Source organism: Eurypyga helias, unplaced genomic scaffold (genome assembly GCF_000690775.1).
Source record: "Eurypyga helias isolate BGI_N326 unplaced genomic scaffold, ASM69077v1 scaffold6328, whole genome shotgun sequence".
Classification (NCBI taxonomy): Eukaryota; Metazoa; Chordata; class Aves; order Eurypygiformes; family Eurypygidae; genus Eurypyga; species Eurypyga helias.
The window spans coordinates 26,605-32,523 of record NW_010267511.1 but is presented as its reverse complement, the minus strand read 5'-3'; the positions used below and the strand labels follow the sequence as shown (position 1 = coordinate 32,523).

The following is a 5,919-nucleotide window of genomic DNA, read 5'->3' as shown; positions in this document are numbered from 1 at the left end:
CCCTTTCCCTACCACTTCCCTCCCTTATCAAACACTGGCCCATTTCAACAACTTGCCCTAAGCCAGGCTAGGGACCAACAGGTAGCGTAGCAGTAGGTGATGCAGCAGTCAGTGCTTTGCACCGAAAGCTTCAGCAGGCTGATTCTTTTCACCTATCGACTGATGATAGGGCAAAAAAATGCAGCAACCTTGGATGGGGTAAGGGCTTTCCACAAGGGTAAAAACTGGGTCAGCTTCTGGTTTATATTTCATGGCTGTGTGAAGGAATTAAGGTGGAGTTTTTTCATTACAAGAAATACTTTAACAGCAAAAATATAATTAGCGTCTTGTGGCGACTTGTTTATATGATGAGTCTGTTTTAATAATGAGCATGGCATTAAATTCACAGAAAGGTAATTGTGTACTCTGCTAGGCTTTCCTGCATGACTGTTTTTATATTAATATGCATATCCAGACAGTTACTCTTCTGGTTGTCAGAAATTTGTCCTTGTCTAGGAAGGTTCATCTAATTAATTGCTAGATTAATTTACAATCACTGAAAAAAATTTAGAAAGGATTAAAAAAAAAAAACCCACCCAACAAACAGCTATTTCTTTCTAATGATGACAAAGGTCTTTTTAAAGTTTTGTAAGGAGTAAACTTTAATCAGAGGCCACTGATATGTTTATTATTCATTAATTACATTGAACATTTAGAAATGTACTCTGTCCTGGAATAGGTAACATGTATCTAACACAATAACAAATAACAACTGCATTTTTATTACCAAGAAGTTGTAACAGGATTTTTACTAGAACTCTGAAATCAGATTTATAACACACATTTGCATACAGGTCTGTGCAAATCATCATGTATTTGTCAACTGTGTTCTATTTTTTGTAACTACATAAACACATATTGTACACAGAGATGCATTAGAGGGCTCCTGTGATGTAATTATGAGAAAATATTTGTTCTCCATGTTTCTTCAAAATACTGATGATCAATACATTGAGAAACACAGACTCTTAGTAACTATTATTAGCGAAGATTTCAATTCCTTTTACATGCCCTACAGATACAGGCTTTGTACCACCCTCTTGCTGTTACTAGGAATCTGGGAAAAACACATCCTCATATTATGTCTAAACGTAAAGACAGATGTGAGATTTGATATGTGGTGCATGAAGATAAAGCCCACAGCTCTGTGCTTAATTGCTGTGAAGGGTAGCAAGTTACTGCAGCCAAGTGTTTGTGTAGAAACACACATCTGATGCCCGGTGCAGTGGACAGCAGATCCGGTTGGGGGGTGTTAACGTACCAGGACCTCGGTCAGTTTAGGCAGTCCTTCCAGTTATGGAAAACATCTTTATTAATTAATCCTTGACAAAGCAGGGAAATTACATCTCACGTCACTTGGAGGAGCTGGATTTTAAAAAATAACCCAAAACTTTAAATAAAGCTGGCACATGTTGTTGTCCATGGGCTTGGAACCTGGCTGAGAAAGCTGCTTTTCCTGCCCCTGCTCACCTTCCTATGCAAAGAGCTGGGAATTTCAGGCAATAAATACAAAAATGTATTGGGGTGGGGGATGGGGAAAAGAGGAAGGGGCCCTTGTTAATGCACCATGTTACTCTCCACGCTATCACTTTGGGAAATTTAGCTAACAGTTTCAGAGTACGAAGACATTTACGCATAAGTTACAGAAATAATTTGTAGAGTTATGTATCCCTCTTCCCAGTGGTGAAATTCAAGCTCTAGAGACTAACACTTAGATTAGATTCGTTGACAGCAGGGCACTGGTTCCCTCATTTAATGCAATATTATTTCTATAGCAACAGAGACACAGATTCAGTGTTTTATTGCACAAAAAAAGATTGCTTGAAATGGAAAACAAGGCCTCTGCCCAAAGAGTCTAGGAAATCATACTAAGTGAAGATTATTTTAGGACAATTATATCTTGGCTTGACCTTCTCTTGGTAGTAGGTCAAAACTACTTCTGAGAAGTGAAGCCCATGGAGACAGAGGCGGAGAAATGTCTCGGCACTCCTTGGATGTAGCGCTGCAGGGGAAGGGCTAGGATGAGCACGCTAACCATGAGCCACACCAATATGCAGTGCCCCCTGAAGGCACCTCACTCTGTATCTGCAACTGAGGTAAGCAATAGATGAAGAAGATAGGGAAGTGATTTAAAAAAAAAAAAAGCAAGCCACCAGAAAACTACAGTGGTCACTGCCATAGCATAAAAGGTATTCCCTTTAATCTCTACCTGGCACAGAGCTAGCTATAATATTTAATTATTCCAGTTGTTATGAAGAACATTTTTCTTTGATGACATGTACTTCTTTAGCTTAGACAGATGTTTCTCGTAGGTGAATTAGGAAAATGACATAATGCCAAGTGGCAATGTAAAAAAAAATATTTTGGGAAGCGTCAGAGTAGATGTAAGTGAATTAATTTCTGTTCTGTTTATCCTGGCATCATGTGCGGTGACATTTTTAAATCCCAGGCTACAATATTCTGTCTTTATGTTAGGTTCTGTAAATACAGCCTTGCCCTGAGATAAATGACTTTGCGAATTAACAGCCCATAAAGGGCAACTGGGCTTTTATAAAAAGTATGAAAGTGAGAACTGTTGCTAGTGTAGTTGCCTACAAGTTTTGGCAGCTTCCATCTACCATTTCTGAAAGGGTAGTGACGTCAACATGTGCAGAAAGGTGCAGTGCCACCTTCTCTCTTGCAGTACATCTTTCTGTTGCATGTTACATCACTATTTGCCTAAACACTTCCAGTATTCTTTCTGCAGTGCTTAAAGGAGCAAGACAGCCTGCCTTCACTCGCTGAAAGCACAGGTTTCAAGAAGACACCTGCTTTTAAAGCATTTTCACAGAAGCTGGCTTCAGTCAGCAGAACTCACATCATTCTGTCGCAGGAACAATCCTTCAGCTCCTAACCCACAGTGAGTTTCCTTTGCTGTTCCACAGAACAGGAAAGCCTCTGAAACAGAGGGTTGGGTTTGGGGTTTTAATGCTCTGGCTATAAAACCCACTGCAAGCACTGTTTACCTCCAAACACTCTCCAGTGCACACTGATTGCAGTTTTGCAGCTGAGGCAACCCTTCACTCACAGTAACCTCCACCAACAGCATAACTTCTGCCCCTGAAGCATTCCAAATGAAAAATTAGCAGTCAGTTAACTAAAGCACCCATTTTTCTGCTGACATGAGTTAGGAGAGTGGAAGGGGGCAGGGTTATAATGGTATTATTAGGTGGCACCCCTAGGCATGTCCGTGCCCGGAGAACTCCAAGTACTCGCCCGAGGCAGGGGAAGCCTGCCAGCCCCTGCGAGGGAACAGGGGTGTGGTGGGAACGGTGGGATACCGGCCCGGATCTCCAACTCGTGTCATTTTCCAACAGACAGAAGTTCTAGCGAGGTAACCCTACCTCTGCTAACGATCAAAGCTATCGGTCATGAATTCAGAGAGAAAAAGCCCGTCAGAGGTCAATTACTCAACATTACGTGCTGACACTGCATTTTGGAACCCTTTCTACCCTCCAAAGGGCATCTGAGGAGTCACTTTCAGGAATGTGGCTGGCCCAAGCTGACTCAGCCGCAGGGCAGAACTGCTGCAGCTCAACCCATGACGCTGCTGTTTCTGAACCTCCTTTTGGGTTGGTTTTCTTGGGAGCCGCAGCAGTACCTCTCATCTACCTGTTCTGCAACACTTGACACCGCACAGCGTCACGGCTTGCTACAGGAAAGGCTACAGACATGAAAAAACATGGACCTACCATCTTTAAAAGTTTGGCTAGGGGGGCCCCAGCCGAGCCAGAGGAGATATTTACATCCTCACTGATGCTTTGCAGTAAGTTACGGTGGTGTCTGTCTCTGCAACACATTCACTTGGCTTGAGCTGCGGACCAGCACGGGCACTCTCAGGGTGAAGCTACCCAGGATGTTTTCAGCCATTTAACAACATATAAAAACGTAGCACAAACATTTCCTGGATTTCCAAATTACTTGGTCTCAGTGTTTCAAAATATCTTAAAAATGTCCCCAAACTGAGAGGAGTTGAAAACATAATTTTTAAAGGAAAACACAAATTTTCAGTTTGAAAAGAAGAAAGTAAAAGAAAATTGTATAACTATGAGCTCTGAAACAAGCAACACTCTTGAAAAGCCCTGATATGACAACTGCAATCTGCCTAACACTTAACCCAAGGGACTGATTATCAAAGAACAGCTAAGAGCTACATTGTAGATTAAAATACTATACAAAATATCAAGTAGAAGTAGTATGCAAACCTGATAAAAGCAAAATAAAAACTGTCAAAACACCAACAGTGACAATGGAATTTATAAAAAACATTGGGCCCATTCCTTCTGTAATTCATTACGGTATCAGGAGAATTCCTGGAATGATGTCAAAAGACAAGTAATTCTTGCTGGAAGCAATCACACGATTGTTATAGGACAGATTTGTGTCTTTTCCTGGGCCTTACAGTGCATCACAATTGCTTTAATGAAAGAGTCTAATTATTTTGGGCGCTTTCCTGTTCTTGAGATGTTTGTTCTTTTTATTGGTTTTCATGACTGTCTGCACTGGCTCTCCTCCTTTTGCATGCCCTTTAGAGGACTTTCCCTAGTAGTATTCCCTAACTTTCCAGAGCAGAGAAGAGGGCAGCCCAAGGCTGCGTTCACAGCAGGCTCCTTTTCTAAGTACCTCCACTGAAACAAATTTAACTGCTACCTCTATCCCTCTGTTGGAAAGCAGCCTCCTCCTGTTCAGAACAGGATTGCCTTTCATCTCTGCTGTCGTTTTGCTACCTGGCTGTTGGCTCCAGCTTAACAGGGCTACAACTAAGACCCTACATCATCCCTCCCACCATCTCTCAGCTGACCCCCTACCCAGTGGCAGGCCACTGCTGTGCCTGTCTTTTGGAAGACAGCGCATGCCCAAAATCAATAGATCAACCATCCAGATCAGACTCTATCTTACAGGTTCCTTCCAAAATTACATCTTCATTGCATCTAATTTTTATGTGCTACAATAAATAAAAATTTAACTGAGCTCTAATCTTTTCACATCTCAAATACTGATACACAGTTTTCTCTGATTTTTGAAAATGCAACCCAGCATCACTTCAGCAGATGGCGCTTTCCCACCCCAGAGCTCTGACACCATTCCTCACCTTGCTGCCTTCTTTCCTAACCTTTCCCCTGTCATCAATACGGGCGACTCCTCTTTACTGTCATGGCCAAACTCTTACCCTCTTCTCATTTGCTTACATACTACCATCCCCTAAAAACAATGATTCTCTCACTGTCCACAAACAGTTAGAAAAAAACCACCTCGCTCTCCATGTCACATTCAACTATGATCTGTCAGCCTCACCTCCGTGCCTGGGAAAATTGTGAACAGATCCTCCTAGAAGCTATGGTAAGGCTCATGGAGGACAAGGAGATGATTTGGGGCAGACAGCACGTCTTCCCCAAGGGCAAGTCCTGCCTGACCAACCTAGTGGCCTTCTATGATGGTGTGACTGCATCAGTGGACAGGGGAGGAGCTACAGATGTTGTCTGTCAGGCCTCTGACACAGTCCCCCATCCTTCTAAATTGGAGACAGATGGATTTGATGGGTGGACTGTTGGGTGGATGAGGAATCGATTGATTCAGAATATCAGAAGGATATTGACCTTCAATATCAGAAGGATATTGACCACTTAGAGCGAGTCCAGAGGAGGCCACGAAGATGATCAGAGGGCTGGAGCACCTCTCCTATGACGAAAGGCTGCGAGAACTGGGCTTGTTCAGCCTGGAGAAGAGGAGGCTCCAAGGAGACCTCATTGCAGCTTTCCAGTATCTGAAGGGGGCCTACAAGGGTGCTGGGAGAGGACTTTTTACAAGAGCCTGTAGTGATAGGACAAGGGGTAATGGGTA

The 5,919-nt window shown here is 42.7% G+C and overlaps 1 protein-coding gene across 1 annotated transcript in view; it reads right to left on the bottom strand.

Moving 5' to 3' along the window:
* Positions 1-5,919, bottom strand: part of CPPED1 (calcineurin-like phosphoesterase domain containing 1) — a 48,890-nt gene that overhangs the window by 17,785 nt on the left and 25,186 nt on the right. The window lies entirely within an intron of this gene.